The sequence below is a fragment of the Hemicordylus capensis genome, chromosome 14 (genome assembly GCF_027244095.1).
Source record: "Hemicordylus capensis ecotype Gifberg chromosome 14, rHemCap1.1.pri, whole genome shotgun sequence".
Lineage (NCBI taxonomy): Eukaryota > Metazoa > Chordata > Lepidosauria > Squamata > Cordylidae > Hemicordylus > Hemicordylus capensis.
In genome coordinates, this window is record NC_069670.1 from 20,267,458 (window position 1) to 20,288,872 (window position 21,415).

Below are 21,415 nucleotides of genomic sequence, written 5' to 3' on the forward strand. Positions count from 1 at the left end.
GCGCTCTAGCTGTTTGTTCTTGGACTACAGTTCCCATCATCCCCAGCCACAGTGGCCAGCATCCTGCACCCAACAATCACCAACCAGAGATCTCCAGAAGCCCACCAGCGGGGCAGGAAAACAGTCGCCCCTTTCTGTTGCTGCTGCTGACTGGTGAATGGTATTCAGAGGTATACTGCCTCAGAATATGGAGGTTCCATCTGACTGTTGTGACTACTGTAATAGCCACTGACATAACGCTTCTTCTCCATGCATGTGCTCAGTCCCCTTTTAGGGCCACCTCAGCTCGTGGCCATCACCACATCTTGTGGCAGCCAAGGGGCTGCAGCTCAGCTGTCAGGCATCTGCTTGGCATGTAGAAAAGCCCAGGCACAATCCTTGGCAGCATCTCCAGGTAGGGCTGGGAGAGACTCCTGCCTGAAGCCTTGGAGAGCTGCTGCCAGTCCGTGTAAGCAATCCCCAGCTAAGTGGACAAAGGCCCTGACTCAGTATAAGGCAGCTTCCTAGGTTCCCTAAAGCACTTGCATGTCGTCCGATGGAGGGCTTTCTTCGGTCCATCCTGAATTGCTTGCCAAACAGTTCCCAAATATTCCGGTATTACGGAAGAGGCAGAAAATCAGGGGGTGGGGCCATAGCTTAGTAGCAGGGCATCTGCTTTGCAGGCAGAAAGTCCCAGGTACAGCCCCTGGGGCAACATCGCTAGACAGAGCTGGGACCCCAGCCTGAAACTTTGGAGAGCTGCTGCCAGTCAGAGTAGACAATATTGAGCTTGATGGACCAAGGGCCTGACTCAGGAGAAGGCAGTCTCCCGTCTCCGAAGTATGTCTGCCCACGCTGTGTATCATTTCATCGGCTTCGATCCCGACCTTCTCAGTCCTCTCCCCCTCTTGCCCCGTAAACCACAAAGTCCCAAACGCTGTTGCCTTTCTTTGTAGGAAAGGTGCACTGACCCCCACCCCTACCCCACCCTCCCGGTCACTTCGGCTGCCCCTTTTCCCAGCTCAGTGGTAATACTTTTGCGATGGGGCACCCAGATCCAAACACACGGTTCCAAATTCCTCACTGCAGATTTGCATGTCGACCGAGACGGGTTCTCAAACGCTCCATTCTTCTGTTTGTCTTTGACATCTGACCGGGAAAGAGGGAGAAACAAGACAGGACATTCTCCCATTCCGAGGGCTCCGTTTAAGAAAGCGGGTGGCAGATGGGTGCTGGTTGCGTGGCTGTGACTGTTTACTGACAAGGGTGGGATCCGGCCAGCTCAAAGCTGTGTCACTGCCCTGTGTCGAGATTAATTTTGCAGCCTCTGGGTTGGAATGATGTGACATCTCCCCACCATTTCCCCAATTCTTGCCGCTTTCCCCTACTCCACAGAAGTGGGTGGACATCTTTGCACTCTCTGCTCGTGTGGAGTAAGGGAGGTGCTGCTATATCCCCCGCCACAAACACACACAATTTCATACACTACTGTCTCAAAGGGACTGGGGTTATCTTCGCCTTAGAGGAGGGGAAACTCTGGGAAGAGCCCCTGCCTGCTTGCATGAAGGAGGTCCCTGGTTCCCTCCCTGGCAGCATCTCCAAGATAGGACCGAGAGAGATTCCTGCCTGCAACCTTGGAGAAGCTGCTGCCAGTCTGTGCAGACAATACTGAGCTAGATGGACCAGTGGTCTGACTCAGTATATGGCAGCTTCCTAGGTTCCTGTGGTATATTCCCCACTAAGGGATATCCTGACTAGCCTGGAGTTCTTAGAATTTCCCTGCTTTCCTCTGCAGCTGCCTGTACCACTTACTGGACTGAGTCCTGTATACAATACCGGACATAACAGTTTAAAAGTGGCAGGGAGACATTCAATAGCATCTTCACGGTGCTCAAAATGTGCCTAGGTTTTAAAAAAAAATCATTAGTAGAGCTCTAGAAAAAATGGTTTCTGCATGTTTTCGGCATGCTTTCAGGTTGAATTGGAGAAAAGTTGGTTCCTGCTATGATGCTGATTGTGTTAATGAGTACTTATTGGCCAGTACCTGTGACATCACCAATATACCTCCCCACGTGGTACATGGTTGGGGGAGTGGAGTTTAAAACGTTTTGCTGTGTAGTTAGGGATGGAGGTGTATATGCATGAATGTACGCCTGCTTCACTGGACAACCCATCCGATATGTGAGGGGAAGGGTTAGAGTGGAGGGCTAACTTGCTCACCAATGCAGCATTGGACTTCCTGATATGTTGTACACTTTTGTAGCACGGCTTGTGAGGCCAGGTTCACCCTGTGGGTAAGCACCCCACCGTGGCTGCTCCAAATATACCAACAGTGCAATCCTGTGCATATTTACTCAGAAATAAGCCCCAGTATCACAGGGTGTGCACCCAGGATGAGATTTCAGGCGAAGTCTGTCTTTACCTGGAGGATGGGTTTGGCAGTGTGATGGGAGTATCAGCCCAAGCTCTAACTTAATTTAAAGTCCCAAGAGAGAGAGAGGAAAGCCTGAGCTTCAATCCTGTATCTGGTTTTCCTGGAAAGAAGCTAAACTGAACTCAGTGGGACTTACACCTGAGTAAACATGCACAGGATTGCATTGCTGGAGTGTGCTTTCAGAATGCTTTCACAGGAGGTGTGTGGGCAATGCTTAGTTTCTCAAAAAGTGGAGCCCCTTTGTACATGCTCAGAGATCAGATGAGCATCATGTCAAAGCACAGCTTATTTTAACTACAGCTTATTTCACAAACCTGGACTGGTGCTACAGACAACAATCAAGTTTCGGTTTGTTTCACCCTATTGCAGTTTTTTTTTGTTGAGTCCTGACCCTTTGGGTTAAGATCATGATTCAGTTGCCTGAAATAAACCACAGTTTATTGACTGGCGCGGCTTTGGACATACAATTTCACAGGTTAATTTAAGTGAAATTAACCATGGTTCCGTGTGACGGCTGAACCCACCCATGGTTTTATAACTTCCTTTTGTGCCAATTTCTTTATAGAAGGGGCGTGGCTGAAGATGGGTGGTGCTAAATGGGTGTGGTTAAAAAGAAGTGGATCCTGTATGTGGTTAAAAAGAGGTGGCATCTTGTCCCAGATATTCTTCCACATCCCTCTTTGATCTGCTCTCCTGCTCTCGCCTTTGCACAAGAGAGATCAGCATCAGCGTGGAGCAGGGCATTCCTTGTGGTGGCCCCGCAACATCTTGGAATCTCTGCTGAGGGTGCCTTGTCGGGCTCCATCCCTGACTGGAAGAGTTGCTTGTATCTAAAGGTGTTTTCAGGATGTTAAACCATCTTTTTGCTGGTATTTGAGGCTTTGTGGCTTGATTTACTGTCTCGAAAGAAGCTTTATTGTGGTTTGTGGTTTGTTTTCATTCTATGGGGCATTCTAAGATTTTAGATAGTTTGGCAGGCTGACTTTTTCTTGAAATGTTTTTGTTTCACTGCGGTCTTTGTGCTGTCAATTAGCTTTGGCTGCCTTGCAGAGAATGCAACACACGTATTTTATATAGCTGCAAAATGTCCAAGTCCAACAGAAATGGTGAGAGATTCTTTCTGCGCCCACTGTTGAAGCTAAAGAAAACTTTCCAAACTTGCAAACCATCTTCAAAGGTCATTCTAGAACAGGAGTGGGCAAACACAGCCCTTCAGCTGTTGTTGAAGTACGGTGCTCATCTTCCCCAGCCACAATTTATTGCATAGGGAGCTGCCATATACTGAGTCAGACCCTTGGTCCATCTAGCTCAGGATTGCCTACACAGATTGGCAGCTGTTTCTTCAAGCCTGCAGGCAGGAGTCTCTCTCAGCCCTATCTTGGAGATGCTGCCAGGGAGGGAACTTGGAACCTTCTGCTCTTCCCAGAGGGGCTCCATCCCGCAAGGGGAATATCTTCCAGTGCTCACACATGTAGTCTCCCATTCAGATGCAAACTAGGGTGGATCCTGCTTAGCAAAGGGGACCATTCATGCTTGCTTCCACAAGACCAGCTACAACAAGCCCAGGGCCAAGTTTACCCACTCCAGTTCTAGCTTGAATTAAGGGTCTTGGTTATGTGAGCAGCGCAGGTGCTTATATATCAGTAAACCACCTCCCCAGAACTTTCAGTGAAAAGCAGCATATAAATATTAGCAGTCATATATACTTATGCATCTTCTTTGCAGTTAAAAGAAATGAAAAATGATTGAGGTACCAGGCCCTGCCTTTCGTTTGCAAGCAACACCCTAGACTGAGAATACTCAGCTGTGCACTGTTCTGTTCTGGTCTGGGAGTACAACTGTTTGTGTTTTAAAAATAATCTTTCAGCTCCAGGAGAAAAAGATCTGTAATGTTTTCCAGGTATCAGAACCTGGTGTGGAGCCAAGGCGAATGTTTGGCTGACATTACAAGCTCTTGCAATAATGTGTATGTGGAGGGGAAACCCTTTCTCTTCCGCACCTCTAGGAACATAGGAAGCTGCCTTACTGAGTCAGACCTTGGCCCATCTAGCTCAGTGTTGTCTACACTGACTGGCAGCAGCTCTCTAAGGTTTCTGGCAGGACCTCTCCAAGGTCCTTTGACTGGTGAGAGTCCTTTCATAGAGGTGCTATGAGAAGGCATCTATCTCTCAACCCTATCTGGAGATGCCAGGGAGGGAACATGGAACCTTTTGCATGCAAGCAGGCTGGTGCTCTTCCCAGAGCAGTCCCATCCCCTCGGAGGAATATCTTACAGTGCTCACACATGTAGTCTCCCATTCAAATCCAAACCAAGGTGAACCCTGCTTAGCAAAATCATCTCTCAAGGGGTGGGGCCTCATGACAAGGGATGGAACTCCCGAATCTGGAACAGTGGCAGGAGCTGATTCGGCCCTTTTTCAAGACAATCTCACTCATGTTTGTGTTTGGGTCGCCAAAACAAGATGAGAAGCTCCATTGCTTTTTAGCAGATGCCTACCAGGCAGAAACCATCAGATGAAGTTTCCCCAGGAATTTAGATACACACACACACACCACAATTCCTTCTTGCCCAAAGTGGGTTAGTGCCGTTTTTGGTGCTATTTTTTCCAGGGAGAAATCAAACTTGACATGATCTTCAGGCACTTAAAAAAATCTGCTTTGGAGAGACTCCACGAGCCATTACCCCCTCCCAACTGACACTCACCCCAGTCAGGTTTTAGCGCCTGAACAATCTGCTCCATTCGGTGCAAGCTCCAGGCAGACACAAGAAGGGGATTTGAAAGGTTTGTGCTCAGGATTAAGGCCTAAACGGGTTGGGGGTCTTAACTCTTCGAGTGCTGGCAGTTTCCAGTCCCCAGAAGCCTGAGGGGCATTGGAAGAGAAATGGAACATAGGCAGCTGTCATGTACTGAGTCAGACCATTGGTCTATCTAGCTCAGTATTGTCGTCACAGACTGGCAGCTGCTTCTCCAAGGATGCAGGCCGGAGTCTTTCTCAGCCCGATCTTGGAGATGCTGCCAGGGAGGGAACTTGGAGCATAGATGCTCTTCCCAGAGTGGCTCCATCCCCTGAGGGGGAAGATCTGACAGGGCTCACACTTCTAGTCTTCCATTCATATGCAACCAGGGCGGACCCTGCTTAGCTAAGGGGACAAGTCACGCTGGCTACCACCAGCTCTTGATCCTTCTCTTATCCTCTCAATTAAGTTAAAATTCCAGACGACCTCAGAGAATCAGAGCTTAAAGGCCCGAAGTGGTCCTGCATGTGCAGATCTGGGATTCTCCCGTTAAAAAAACCCTGCCAGCATCAAGGGATCCATTCTAACCTTTTTGCAGAGAATACATACCTCTTTTTCCTCATTCGTCCTCTGACCAACCTCTCCACACCAAATGGAAATAGTAGACGTAGGTCAACATCTCCTCTCCCCAGGTAACTCACATCTGCGAGGGGACCTCTAGCGGAATCCGCAGGCCCCTCGCCACTACAGCCCCCAGCATTCCCTGGGGAAGAAGCCATGATAGGCAAACTGGTATGAAACCAATAGAAGTTCATAGAGCGGATATGTCTCTCCCCCTGCCCCCCGCACTCCCTCTGTCTCTTGAGGCTAAAAAACCTTTAAAACCAGGAGAAAAAAAAAAAAAAGGCCTGGAAATGGAAGCAATGCCACTAGCTGTAGCTTGGGGCAAAAGCTGGTTCTGGATCGAAGCAAAGGTAAAGGAAGAATAAGCATCTAGGCCAGGAATTCTCAGCCTGGGGTCCCCAGATGTTGTTGGACTACAACTCCCCTCATGACTTGGGGTCCCATCATGACCCAAGGTTGAGAACCTCTGCTCTAGGGCCAGCACTTGGGCCTGTCCATTCCCCACAAGTCAGTCATTCTTCCATAGGAGCCTGTCCGAGTTAGAAGGTCAGCCCTGGAGGTCAGGCTTCTTGCCCTGTCATCTCATAAGATCAGGTGGGGATGCGCAAACCACAGGGCCTTTTGGGTGGTGGCACGCAAGACTTTGGAAACCCTCCTGTTGAAGATCCTCCAGACTCCCCAGTGCGTATATTTGAAAACATTTGCATTTCAGGACTGATTTCCGCCTGTTCTCCTAGGGCAGAAAGCAGAGCTCCAAAAGCATAGGCCCTGCACTTCCCTCTTTAAAAATTCAAGGCCGTTTTGGACAAAAACGTTAAAAACGCCTTGCTCATTCTGTGCCACTGCACCACTGCTAGACGTCTTAGCAGCACTCTCTTCCTGCCTCCACATTCTTCCTCTCATCACAGATGCAACCAGGTAACCACAACAAGGACGTGGCTTAGGACCAACCAACGGAAGTACTTTTCCACACAACGCATCATCAGCTTGTGGAATTCTCTGCCACAAGATGTGGTGGCATCCAACAACCTGGATGGCTTGAAGAGGGGTTTGGATAACTTCATGGAGGAGAGGTCTATCAAGGGCTACTAGTCGGAGGGCTATAGGCCACCTCCAGCCTCAGAGGCAGGATGCCTCTGAGTCCCAGTTGCAGGGGAGCAACAGCTGGAGAGAGGGCATGGCCTCAACTCCTGCCTGTGGGCTTCCAGCGGCATCTGGTGGGCCACTGTGCAAAACAGGATGCTGGACTAAATGGGCCTTCTTGGGCCTGATCCAGCAGGGCTGTTCTGAAGTTCTGAAGGACATATCGATGAGGTACCAAGATGCCTTCTGAGCCGGGCTGGCTTCCAGTTTTCTCACCGTTGAATCCTCCCGGCAAATGGGAGGACCCCTCCAACAGGGGCGGCCGTCGGCACATTGCTATGTGATGATGCAACGCGAGACCATCCTTGGGTGCTCTGAATCCGTCCAGGGAATGCAAAAGAAACGAAAAGGCAGCAGAGGCGAGGCTCTAGCACGCTGCCCCACGTCCTGAGAGGCGATTGAGGGCCTGGCAGAGAACCCCCTTGGGGATCGGAGAGCACCGTGCAAGCCAGGGCAAGATACACATGGGAGCAAGGGTTCCCGCTAAGACAGCCGCTGCGGCCGCAGTGAGCTTCTGGAGGGGGAAGGAAGGAGAAGTGGGAAAGAGTGTGTTCTTTGTTCCACAGCAACCGGTGTGTGTGTGTGTATACACACACACACACACACACACACACACACACACACACACACACACACACAGTGCTTATCGCCAACAAAATGAGTAATGAGTTGTCCCATGTAACGCAGCAAGAATTTGGGTCAGGATCATCCCTCCCCTGAGGATGATCACAAGGTTGTTGGTTTTCAGTCATGTCAGGAGTGTGGAAATGTCGTGCCAGACACGGAGTCGAAGGGTTTTGAAACCGCCACTCACCTAGTGGCTAGTTACCCATGCCTCCAGGCAACCAGGCCATGAAATCGGTTTTTGCAAACCAGAAGAAAGCCGGCACTTAAAAAAAAAAATTAAGCACAAATGGGTCCCAGATCATGGTCTAAGGCAGGGGTTCCCAACATGTGGCACTCCAGATATTGCTGAACTACAACTCCCAGAGAGCCAGCATAGCGTAGTGGTTAGAGTGTTGGACTAGGACCGGGAAGACCTGAGTTCGAATCCCCATTCAGCCATGAAACTCACTGGGTGACTCTGGGCCAGTCATGTATCTCTCAGCCTAACCTACTTCACAGGGTGGCTGTGAGGATAAAAATAACCATGTACTCCTTGGAGGAAGAGTGGGGTATACATGTAATTAAACAAACAAACTCCCATCATCCTCAGCCACAATAAATTGTAGCTGGAGCTGATGGGAGTTGTAGTTCAGGAAAATCTGGCGAGCCACAGGTTAGGAAGCCCTGGTCTAAGGGTACGCGATCCAGCCACCTTGCTGAAGCTAAGCAGGTTTTGGTGCGGTCAGGGCCCAGATGGGAGACCCATGTATGCCATCTCTGGGGATGGGGCTGTAGCTCAGTGGTAGAGCATCTGTGCAGAAATCCCAGGTGGCTGTGGGTCTGGAAAGACCCGGAAGAGCTGCTGCCAGTCAGTGTAGACAATACTGAGCAAGATGGACCAATGGTCTGACTCAGCAGAAGGCACATTTTTGTGACTTTGGAAGGCATAGAACAGTTGCGTGTGTGTTTGGGAGGCAATTCCTGGCAGCGAAATAGCACTCCGTCGCCTGGTGGCCAAACGCCTGTGCCTGGTCTTGCGGTAGGGAATGTGAATGGTCTCCTTTGCTAAGCAAGGTTTACCTTGGTTTGCATTTGGAGGGGAGACTATATGTGAGCACTGGAAGATCTTCCCCTTAGGGGATGGGGCTGTGGAAGAGCACCTGTACGCTTGCATGCAGAAGGTCCCATATTCACTCCTAGGGCTGAGAGAGAGACTCCCGCCTGCAGCCTTGGAGAAGTTGCTGCCAGTCTGGGTAGACAACACTGAGCGAGATGGACCAAGGGTCTGACTCAGTATATGGCAGCTTCCGATGTTCCTAGGTGTAACCAACTGGACAGGAGGCCGGGGGCCTTGGGAGATTGAAAGAAGGAAGGAGGTTTGAATGCTCTGGCAGGGACTGTGTTTTACCTGAGCGTGTGTCTGGCACAGATGCAGTGCAAAGTTAACTCACAGCCGAGCTGCGACAAAACCTGGGGAAGCTTTCGGGAGCTCGCGAGGGAGATGTCGTCGGCTTGTTTTCTGGGGCTGCAGGCGGTGGGAGGTGAGAGGCTTCCCTGCTGCTCTGCGGAGGAGACCTCTAACCCATCTGGCAGGCCCCCCCGGGGCAATTTGCATTCCTTCCAGTTCCTCCCCCTGCTTGGAATGTGGACCTTGCTCTTCAGCATCCCTCGGTGACCATCCCAGCGGCCTGTGGCGAAAGCAGCCGAATTTCGGCCGGCCTGTGAGCTGACGCCTTTTTCCTGCGTAGGTCAGTGGAGCGTGCTCCCCGCGGGCCCAGAGATGAGCTGGAATGTTCCGCCAGCCCCTCTGGCTCTCGGGAGAGGCTTCCTGAATGAGCGAGCGAGCGAGCCGCACGGCCCAGAGCCCTGGTCCTGTCAACGCGCGGTGGCCAAGCTTGAGACGTTGCCTTCGAGGAGTGCCTTTCAAGGCAGGCCACTGCTTCCACCCACCGCATTATGCAGTCATGAGCGCAAGAGGTTCTCAGGCTCTGCTTGCCCCCTGGGGGTGGGGGGTGGGTGAGGATCCTGACACCTGGAAGGGAAGTGCAGAGTTCCAGGGAGGAGCACGATCTTGCAGCAGGCCGGATCGCAGATGCAGCAGACGCTTCGTTGGGCTACAGCCGATACTCCCTCTCCTGCTTCCTCCTTGGGCTGGCTGAGATGCCCACTTCTAACACCAATGTTGCATCTCTCTCTCAGTCCTCAGGTCAAGACCGGCCCAAGGATCAGGGCTGCCCCAGGCAAAGCCGCTGGTCTTGTGGTAGCAAGCAGGACTGGTCCCCTTAGCTAAGCAGGGTCTGCCCTGGTTGCATATGAAAGAGAGTCTAGAAGTGTCAGCACTGTCAGGGATTCCCCTCAGGGGATGGAGCCGCTCTGGGAAGAGCAGAAGGTTCCCAGTTCCCTCCCTGGCTTCTCCAAGATAGGGCTGAGAGAGATTGCTGCCTGCAATAGGGGCGTATCTAGGGTGGAGCAGGCAGGGCACATGCCCCGGGCGCCACTTGAAGGGGGTTACCATTTTTAAAAATTTCAGAAATGGCCACCAAAAACAAAATGACCACTACAATGCTCAAATGACCTCTGTGAGGCCCTAGGCCATGCCAGGCTTCGTAGATGCCATTTGAGCATGCGCGGTGGCCATTTTGTTTTCAGCGGCCATTAAATTTTTTTTTTAAAAAAATGTCCACCACACATGCTCAGATCGTCCCTACAAGGCCCTAGAGGCCAGTGGGGGAGGGGGAACCTTTGCAGACCGCCCCCCCCAGCCTTTAGGAAGCCCCTCGAAGGGGCTACAGGTAATTAAAAAATAATAATATAATATGTCACTGTACACATATTCAGTTTGGCACTATGTACAGAGAATCAGGGCTTGTGAATACTGAGCTGATCCTTATGAGCTAGGATTGTATTCATTTGCTCTTACTTTGCTTCTTGTGATAAGTGAGTTAAATATGATGTCTTAATAATATGGCTATTAATGGTGAGTTTGTCTTTGAATCAGTGTGAAATCCTTAGTATTAAGGCCCACTGGGAGTTTCTTGCTCTCTTTATCTCATTTTAACTGTCTTTCTGAAATACTAGACTATATTCCAAGCATTGACACAGTTTACTCTGCATATGCTTTAATTATTTTCAGAGTATCTCGGAAAAGTCAAATTCTCCATTTATTTTTAAAGCTTATGTAATGCTACAATGCATAGTAGAGAATTAGACAGGCACTTCTGTTTAGTTTTCCAAGTACACCTCCACATAGTATTTGGGTATTTCATGAACCCCATTATACTGAAATTTGTAGTTTTCCAGTATTTTTTGGTCTGGCTACATCCACTGCTAAATAGTTCTTGAAATATTAAAAGCTTAACAAGCTTGACTTGAATTTTTCAGCTGATATGATGGTAAAGTTATCTGAAAGATGGGTGTCAGATGTTTGGACAGGGGGTGCAATTTCAGTGCTTGCCCTAGGCCCTATTTTCCCTAGATACACCTCTGGCCTGCAACCTTGGAGAAGCCGCTGCCAGTCTGTGAAGACAATACTGAACTAGATGGACCAATGGTCTGACTCAGTATATGGCAGCTTCCTATGTTCCTAAGCAGGGTCTGCCCTAGTTGCATATGAATGGAAGACTTGATTTGTGAGCACTGTAAGATATTCCCCTTATGGGATGGAGCTGCTCTGAGAAGAGCATCTAGGCTTCAAGTTCCCTCCTGGCAGCATCTCCAAGAGCGGGCTGAGAGAGACTCCTGCCTGCAACTTTGGAGAAGCCACTGCCAGCCTGGGTAGACAATACTGAGCTAGATGGACCAATGGTCTGACTTGGTATATGGCAGTTTCCTATGTTCATATCACAGTTCCCTCTAAGGCGTGTGCATGCGCTCACAAGTTTTTGGATGTCTGCTCCATTCATTTTAGTTCCTGCTCACGTTGAATCAGGAAGGCCCCATTCTGAATGCAGGTGTGCACGCACTGCCTTGATACTGCGGTCCAGAACAAAACTCATTCCGCACAGAGCTAAAAAAAGATTAGAGGGACCACTGGTTCCTATGTTCCCTTTGCCCACACGGGCACCTCTTGACACTCAGTGATCTCTGTCACTGGTTGGCTGTGGCTGGCTGGATAACTCAGATGGTGCGGTCATGCGACCCAGGCCATTGGCACCCCTCCCCACTTGGCGCCCTAGGCAACCCCCTTGTTCTCTGGCCCTGCCTTGGGTTCTTCTGCATGCCCCAGGCTGCACTTGTGCAGCTGTGCCTGAGGATTTGATGTGTTTCTGTGCCGAAGCTCTGGTGGTTTGGGAGAGGCGCTTAGGAATTACGGCAAGTTGAGAAGGGGAACACCGCATCTGAAAGTATTGAGAAACACGGTGTGAGGGTTTTAGGTCCTGTTTTGGCAGGGGGAAGAGAGCCCAGCTGAGTTTGCAGACCGGGTGTTGCTAACCGGATGATTCAGCTGAGTAAGCTCCTGATTCCTGCCGTTCCCTCTGGGCCAGCATTGGTGTCTTGCCACGAGCATCGTTCCAGATGTTTTCCTCACAAGATGCGTGTGATTTTGGAGAAAGGAGCTGGGATGCAAAGGGATGCTGCATGTGTATGTAGCTATGCAATGAGGTGAAGCCAGGCTTGCTGGCAGGTGAAGGTGGGCGGGGTGGGGCGGATTCTGTGATTGTGTTGTGCGTGTTCTGATGTTGCAGTGTGAGCAGGGGCATATCTAGGGTGGGGCAGGCAGGGCACGTGCCCTGGGCGCCACTTGAAGGGGGCGCAATTTTTTGAAATTAAATTATTTTTTAAATGGCCACCGAGGGAGCAGGTGGGGGGCAATTTGGGCATGTTGCTGCAAAATATAAAATATTATAAAATGTTTAAAAACATTAAATTTTTTAAAAAGGCCACAGAAAACAAAATTTGCCACTGTGCATGCTCAAATGGCCCCTGCACGGTGGCCATTTTGTTTAGGCCAGCGGGGGGAGGGGGAACCTTTGCAGACACCCCCCCATGGCCTTTAGGAAGCCCCCCAAAGGGGCTACAGGTAAAATAAAATAAAATAAAAAGATAATATAAGTCCCTGTACACATATTTAGTTTGGCACTGTGTACAGAGAATCAGGGCTTGTGAATACTGAGCTGAAGCTTATGAGCTAGGGTTGTATTCATTTGCTCTTACTTTGCTTCTTGTGATAAGTGAGTTAAATATGATGTCTTAATAATATGGCTATTAATGGTGAGTTTGTCCTTGAATCAGTGTGAAATCCTTAGTATTAAGGCCACTGGGAGTTTCTTGCTCTCTTTCTCTCATTTTAACTGTCTTTCTGAAAGACTAGAATATATTCCAAGCAGTGACACAGTTTACTCTGCATATCCTTTAATTATTTTCAGAGTATCTGGGAAATTCAAATTCTCCATTTATTTTTAAAACTTATGTAAAAGTGATGCTACAATGCATAGTAGAGTATTAGACAGACACTTCTGTTTAGTTTTCTAAGTATACCTCCACATAGTATTTGGGTATTTCATGAGCCCCAGCATATTGAAATTTGTAGTTTTCCAGCATTTTTTGGTCTGGCTACGTCCACTGCTAAATAGTTTTTGAAATATTAAAAGATTAACAAGCTTGACTTGTATTTTTGAGCTGATATTATGGTAAAGTAATCTGAAAGATGGGTGTCAGATGTTTGGACAGAGGGCGCAATTTTAGTGCTTGCCCTAGGTGCTATTTTCCCTAGATACGCCTCTGAGTGTGAGTACAAAACTCTGCTGTCCCTTTGCTTTTAAATCAAGTTACTAGACCTTATGGTCACAGAGAGGAGTTCGAGAACCAGTGGAGGCAGGCAGAAGCCAGGGTGTGAACAGGTTTCTAAGCGGCAAATCAGCGAACAAAGCGTTCAGTTATCTTTGGAATTCCTTGGGCCTATGGTCAGCGGTATACATTATGCAAAATAACTCTAATTTGCACAGACTATTTCGGCTGATGGATTCAGGTCAGAGATGGTGGACATAAAGTCGTGTCTATTCCATTCTGTGTTCAGAAACTCAACATTCTGCACTGGCGTTATCAACTTCTCTGCTAGGAATGACTGGGTTCTGCATCCTGTATAGATGAAGCCTTCAATGCTTGCTTATGTGGAGAGGCAGGATAGGAAAAATACTATAGATATAAATAAATATCTGCATAATTTATGCCACTATCACGAGACACAAGGCATGAGGCAGAGCACCTGAGTCCCACCCTGCCAGTACTGGAAATTTAACAGATTCCCTGGCCAGCTTCTGTGATTTATTGGCTGCATTCAGTTTCAAGTGGACTAGAAGCTTGGTTTTTAAATTTTTTAAATATGTGAATGAATGACAACTCAAGCATCAGACTGCTGGATTGTCCCATTGTTGTGGCATTTTCTGCCACAAGATGTGTTTGATGGTTATCGGCTTAATTGGCTTTAAAAAGGAGTTTGAGAAAAGGAAAGAGGAGGACGGGACAATTGGTTATTAGCCAGGATGGAACCTCCATGTTCGGAGGCAGTATGCCACTGAATACCAGTTGTTGTTGAGGAGGAGCAGTAGACAGCTATTGCATCTGGTTAGGCACTGTTTGGATGCAGGAACATCCTTCTGATTCAGCAGGTCTCTTTGTGTCCTCTTCTTAACCATAATGGTTTGGAATGGGGCCTCTTTGTTCAGGAGTAGTGTATCCCAGAGCCTGGGATCCTGGGCACCACCAATGGAGAAGAGCTGCTGCCTTCACACCGGCTTATTGGCTTCCTGGAGGCCCTGCTGTGTGAAGCAGGATGCTGCCCAGCAGAACTCTGGTGCTTAGGGCACCATGCAGAGAACAGCCCAGCATTTCCACGCAGAGCAGCGAGGCTGATTGTGAACTGTCCGTTCCAGACTGTAGGAGAAACAGCTTTTTGGCTACTCAAACGGCAGAGGACAGGCTGCTGCAAAAGGAACGACTTCAGCCGTCTTTCAGCAAAGCGTGATCCATGTGGCGGAGGGCGCTCAGGCAGTGATCCTTGGTCCGAGGAGAAGGACTGTCTCTTCTCGCACGTCCCGTTTTTAATTGGCGGGATGTTGGAAGGCAGGAGAAAAGCTTAAGCAGCAGCACAAACTAATCTGGTGTGTGTGTGTGTGTGTGTGTGTGTGTGTGTGTGTGTGTGTGTTAGCACATCTGTGCTTTGCTGCCAGAAGCAGTACTTTGGACCAGGCTTGATTGCTCTGGATCATGAGCAAAGCCTGCAAACCGCTGGCCAGCTCTCCAAAGGGTGGAGTGTAGCGTTGACACGCAATGGGACACCGCCAAACGGGGCAGCTTGGCTCGCTCGGCTGGCCAGGAGGGAATTGCCTGGAGCGTTTAACCTTGGCTTTTCAAGTCCCCTCCAGTCTCCTGGTTGGATTTCCCAGGGATGAGCCCTTTCTCCTCCCAAAAGGCCGTGGCTGGGTCAAGCGAAAAGGGAAAGGCTGGATCTCGCTTCTTCCCTCCCTTCTTTTTGAATAGTGAAGTAATAAGAGGAGAATGTTACTGTAAACGCGCAGGCCAAGGAAGGGGGCCCCTCTCTCTCCCTCCTGCTCCTTTGTCCTTCTGCAGGAGAGAGGTCTAGGGGTTCTGTTTCTGTTTAAATATACCCAAAAACCCCAAAACTGCTGGGTTCCCCCCCCCCCGGCTGTGCCCCTTGGCCTGATATCTTTGGCACTCCAGTGTCAGATAGGCTGTGCTTACTCAGTAGAGAAGGGGAGACACTTTACGCAGGATAAGAGGCACTATCCCCGTCGCTGCTGGTTTGCTGGAAATCCTGGCGCAAAGAGCCCCAAGAGGTCCCGGGGCTGAGTCTCGACAGGACTGAACCGTTTCGTCTTGCTCCCTGCACAGCCAGTATATCTGAATGGACATGGTGCCGGTTGGCAGGCCTTTGCATCAGACTTCTTCCTGGTGTGTGCAGCTAAGCTCTTATGATCTCCCGGGCTTTGTTTCTCCCAGTCCTTTGGCTTCTGTAAGGCCACGAGGTCTGCACCTCAGTCTCCTGGTGGCCGGACGCCTGTGCCAGGTCTTGTGGTAGCGAACGTGGATGGTCTCCTTTGCTAAGCAAGGTCTGCCTTGGTTTGTATTTGGAGGGGAGACTATACTGGAAGATCTTCCCCTTAGGGGATGGGGCTGTAGCTCAGTGGAAGAGCATCAATCCTTTATTACAGTCACAGAGCAGTACAGTTTACAAACAGAAGCCCAACAAAATAAACCAGCAAGGTTATGATACAGTGGATCAACGAGAAATGGTTCTTAATGAGCTCCTGGCGAATTTTACTGGCTATTAAACAGAATTTAGCCACATTATAAGAACTTGAATCATTCTGGTCAGTTAAAAGAGAATCAAGAAAATCTGTACAACCTGGATGACAGAATACAAAGGAGGTATATATTTATGCCATATATCTCTGTGAAACTGACAATAGAAGCATGTGTGCCATTGTTTCAATCTCTCCCGAGTTGCAGGGACAAAGTACAAAGCACAAGACAAGTTCTCTGTAGGGGATTTTTGGGGATCTCCCTTCCAAGACTGCTGTTTGCAAGGCATTGCCTCGTGCCTGTGTCAACACTCTGCGATATTTTGGTACGGTGATCAAATTTAGATATCTAGCAGGGTTAAAGCTCAGAGCTTGGTCGCCCATGGAAGAGCATCTGTCCGCTTGCATGCAGCAGAAGGTCCCATAGTCACTCCTAGGGCTGAGAGAGACACTCCTGCCTGCAACCTTGCAGAAACCGCTGCCAGCCAGCGTGAACAGTACCGAGCTGGATGGACCAATGGGCTGACTCGGGCTGAGGCAGCTGACTGCGCCCTGTGCCTCAAGGGCCGCAGTCCCCAGCCTGCCAGGGCACTCAGCCAGCTGACCCCCAGGGGCCAGTCCCAGCAGAGCAGGGCCTATCAAGCCCCAGGCTGAGGGCCGGTTCTTCTTGAGTCTGAGCAGCTGGTCTCTGGGGTGAGCGCTCTGCCTGAGCTCCAGCTTGCTTGGACCTTGGCTTCTGCTGGGTTTGGGGTACACGCCTGCCTCTGGACTCTCCGATCCTTCTTTGCTGCTTGGGACCTTGATCCTTGCCACTTTCCTGGCCAGTGAGGCCGCTGCCAGTTCAGAAGGCGCTCTCCTTGACAGCCCCCATGGCTTTGCCCACCCCAACAGCCAGAGAAACCAGTTGCAGGGGGGCGGCAGCAGGTTCTGCTCCAACTCTCTGCCCAGCTCCCATCGAAAGTGTTCCCTCTAACAGAGGTTGACAGAGGTTGTTGACTACAACTCCCAGAATCCCCAGCTGCAATGGCTTTTGCTTGGGGATTATGGGAGTCGTAGTCAACAACATCTGTCAGTCCCCGTTAGAGAGAACACTGGTGCTCATATGTAGTCTCCCATTCAAATGCAAACCAGGGTAGACCCTGCTTAGCAAAGGCGGACAATTCAGGCTTGCTACCACAAGATCAGCTCTCCGGTTCAGGTGTGGCTTTGTCTGCACCTGAGACACACTCCTGCATTGTCCTTTGAAATTATTCTTGCAGAATGCGGGGAAACGGAGGGTGGGGGAGAGAAGAGAGTCCAGATTACTTCTCAGACACAGTGTTCCTGAATTTTTTTCTTTTAACTTCCCAGCCTTTCAGCTGCCTTGGCAGCTGTGGCCCGCTCTATTCATTGTTCTCTTAAAAGCGGCTTCTTGGACAGAGCACCGTGTCCAACCTGATCTGCAATTCGTCTCGTGTTTTAATATGTGAAAACATCTGCCTGGGACGCTTTGCTTGTGCTGGCCGCAGGATTCAGCTGAAGTGCTTTTCCCTGGCCACCCCCACAAGTTCTTAGAGAAACCTGCCCAATCCTCGCCAAAAGCATCTTGCTATTAGAACAGACTTTGCACGCTTGGAAACCATGATCTATTTCATGCATCTTCATCTTTTGAGATATATACATCTCTCTCCTGTATTGGTGTGACTGCTATGCCACCCGTTGTGCCTTCCCTCAAGCCGTTCTGTTAGTTCCCTGCTGTGCACTAAATGCATTTCAAGCTTCTACCTCATTTTCAGAGCTCTTCTGTACATAGAATCGGACATAAGGCTTTGAGAACCAGCAAGAACCAAGAAACCTAGGAGAGCTTCAGAAGAGACGTGAATGCAATTACCTTTCCCCCTTCTGGTTATGCTCTTCGAATCCTGGTGGAAGAATTCTGATTCTCATGGCCTCCCACTTTGAACCATTCAATCAATCAATCAATCAATCAATCAATCAGTCAGTCTTTATTATGGTCTTTGACCAGCATAAAGTGGAGTACATTCTTAAACTACAATTAAAGCGAGTAGCTTTAGAATTGATGTTTAAAATTAAAAACTGTAGCGATTATAAAGGCAATCAAATCTATGAGGTTAAGAGCTATAAAGGCTTTAAGTGGTTAAAATCCACTCAGTCTGTGAAGGCTGGTGGTAAAAACTATAAAATGCTATGGAGTTAAAACTACGACAGTAAAATATGCTATAAAAAGATAAACTGTGTGTCTTGCTTCATGCGTGTCTTGCTTCAAAAGCAATTTAAAGCTAATTACCATCCATGCAAGCAATTAAAAAAATATTGAAGTATTTTTGGCTTTGGACTATGTCGTTTGCATAGTCTCAGTGGGGGGGGCGTGTTTGTGTGAGGGAGGGGTTGGTATTCTACATGAGAGGCAGGGAGGATGTCCTTGGGCTAAACCTGATTTTGGAATTTCCCCGATGATGAGGTTAATAAGGCAGCCTGGCTAACAATTGTTTGGTTAAGTTTCTAGTCCTCTTTACAGGCCTGTCCTCCACCATGTACTGCCGTTAGTCACTGGTGACCCTCAAGGCGAAAGAGACCCGACTCCTGGAAAATGTCCCTGTTTTGGTTCTCGCTTGCCAGGTGATCGGCAGTTTCCAGGCCTGTGATGAAACGTGTCAGTGCAATCCCACAGAACGTCAGGAACTGTCAGAGCTAGAACTGGATACCGAAGGCAATTTACTGCCGCTGGGTATGATGGAAGTTGTAGTCCAACGGGAAATTTTCAGGCTGGCCACTCGGGCTCAGGTAGCAGGACGCTGATGTCTTTGTGGCTAAGCGAACACATGTTGTTCAATGCCGGGCTGATCCATTGTGATGGAGAGTTGAGAAGGAATTTCCCCCCACGTCAGGTGGTGGGGTGGCTGTCTTCCCATGTGTGGCTTGGCTACTTGCTTGAGCTGTCCAGAGGTGAATGGCCCGAAGCTTGAACCCCAAACCTTGCCATCGAGGACTGAGAGGAGTTCTTCTCACGACCACTGAGAAGTGCTCCGTAGACGTCTCTGGGGAAAGCGGGGTTGACTTTCCCTCCCTGCAGACAATCACTTTTCCTCACCTGGGTGGGCGGATCGCCCTCCCAGACGAGCGGCAGCTCCAGGGGTCGGGGTCCTGGGAAGCACTGCCACGCGTTGCTCCACCCCCCAGAGCCCTAATAACGCACCGGGCAAGTGCGCAGAGCATGACTGGGATCCCCTCTCCACCCCCGAGTGTGCCAGCAGCTGTGGCTGACACATAGTTAAAAAAAAAAAAGAAATTAAAGGCACGCTTGTGCCATTAACCTCATGTTAGCAGGAGGCTACTTAGGTGGGTTTGCCGCCGCGTGGCCACTGGGATCGGGCCCAATCCCGGTGGTTCACATGAGCGTGCAAAACTAGGCTGGGCTCCCTTAGCCTGGCTTTGCACGCTCGTGTGAATAGCCTCAGAGTTAGCCTAGTGTGCGTTCTGGACCACAGAACCCTCTTCAGGCTCGGAATCAGGGTACACGAGACTTCCCTCTCTGATCGGCTGGCAGTATGAAGCCTCGGGATCGGCCAGGCCTGGTAGAAATATCAAAAGCCTCAACAGAGAAAGACCTTCTGCCTGCTGCAGTTTGGGCTCTGTCCTGAAATATGAAGATGGGGCCCTCGCTCAGTGGCAGAGCATCTGCTTGGCATGCAGGAGAAGGTCCCAGATTCAATCCCTGGCAGCATCTCCAGGTAGGAGACTGGGAAAGACTCCTGCTGCTGCCAGCCAGTCTAGGCTCTAGCTAGTCTGGTTCTTCAGCGTCTTATGTTCCAAGTTCCTATTTCCAGAAATGGACAGAAGAGAACTTTTATTGGAAAACTCCCATCCCTGAGTCTGGATTCAGCTGCCTGCGGTCTCTGCATGGTCCTGTCCTAATATCTTCTATCTAATATCTTCCACGATACCCTTCTTTTTATTACATACAGCAGTGGGATGGCTTCCACATAGGCCAAAGCAAGACTTGGAAACTGGAAATGATGCAGAGGTCTGGACTCAGAGAAACTTGCTGCAGGCTTGTGCTTAGAGCCCTGTCAGGGAGTCTTATAAAACCCTTTTAATAAACGTATTCGGTTCCCAGCACCCGCGTGAAGCCTAAATCCGTAGCCTGGGTTTGGCAGACTGCATGTTCTTCTTCTTGAAGTCTTGACTAATGTAGCGTGATCCTGTCAATTGGAGGGGTCGGCCTTTCAGCCATGTTTTGATTCGACGGAGCGGTAACCTTTCCCACATCTCTCTGAGCCAAGGATGGCATTTGTAACGTAACCACCCATTCCCGACTGATTTGGAAAGATAAACAGGGAATGCAGCGAGGATATATTTGGATTGGCCATTCGATACGGCACCACATAACAAAGATTTGGACAGTTCCCAGTGGGATATAAATACCCAGGGCTGGATTAAACAAGGGTTGGGCAAACAAAGGAGCACGACCTGAACCTTGTGGAGGTGTTGCCCTGTGGTTCCATGGCAACCCCATCCAGGCCAAGGGAGGGCTCTGGTTTTGTTCTTTTGCCATGACAACCGCAACCACGGACCGTGCACCATATTTAGACATCTCGGTTCCCACCAGCAATGCCAGAGGCATCGGGTGGACCAGTGTGGGAAACAGGGTGCTGGACTAGATAGGCCTTGGGCCTGATCCAGCAGGGCTCTTTTTATGTTCTCATGTAAAGGCCGTTGAAGGTGACCCCACAGCCCAAAGGCAGGCCCAAAACAGTCTCCTCTCTAGTTAGCCCAGTTTGATGCTGCCAGCAGAAGACCCATTTGATCACTTCTGGGGTTTAGTCTGGGAAGGGAACCCCTTGGAGAAAGGCAGGATACGGGAAATTGAACGAGAAAGGCAGGATATGAATGGTAACACCACCATTGTGCTACACTGGACACGATCTGTCCAAAGTGCTGCATGTTAAATTTCCCACTGAACGGAGTTGCAGAGATAATAGGCACATGCTCCGTTCAGGGGCGGTGCTGTAATGGGGCACGTGGGTCCCAAGAACCTGTGCTGCCCTGCCTCGGGCCGCCTCGCCCATTTCTTGGTGCGCCTCACTGGGCCCTTCTCCTCCCCGGACGCTGCTTGCCGCTCTTGCAGTGGGAGCTGGGGCAGGAACCCCACAGCCCGTGGGGCGCCTGAGGGCACAGCCAGCCCATGTCTTCAGGGGTAGCCCTCCTGCTGCCCCCGCAGGAGGTGGGGGTGGGCTCCATCCAGTAGCCTGCAGGGCAGTTTCTGGGTTCTGCAGAGCTGCTGGGTCAGGGAGGCTGCCTCCGCCACGGGGAGGGGTTGCCACCTCTGCCCTCCTGACACTACTACCTTTCCCCGAAAATAAGACAGTGTCTTATATTAATTTTAGCCCCCCAAAATGCACTAGGGCATATTAGCGGTACATCAGAAATTACTGCTAGGTCTTATTTTCGGGGTCGGTCTTACTTTCGGGGAAACAGGGTAGCTTAATCCTTCCCTGGAAATTTACAAGGCTTGGAAATGTTCTTAACTTCGGCTAGATCACAGCCTTGGCCGTTTTATATCGTGTGTTTGATGCTCAAGGTACTTGAGGCATATTATTGCCACAATCTTTACAGCGTAAAGACATATAT

General features: G+C 49.8%; 1 protein-coding gene across 4 annotated transcripts in view; it reads left to right on the forward strand.

Moving 5' to 3' along the window:
• ADAMTSL4 (ADAMTS like 4) overlaps positions 1-21,415 on the forward strand; it is a 75,776-nt gene that overhangs the window by 3,177 nt on the left and 51,184 nt on the right. The gene's annotated exons all lie outside the window — the stretch shown is intronic.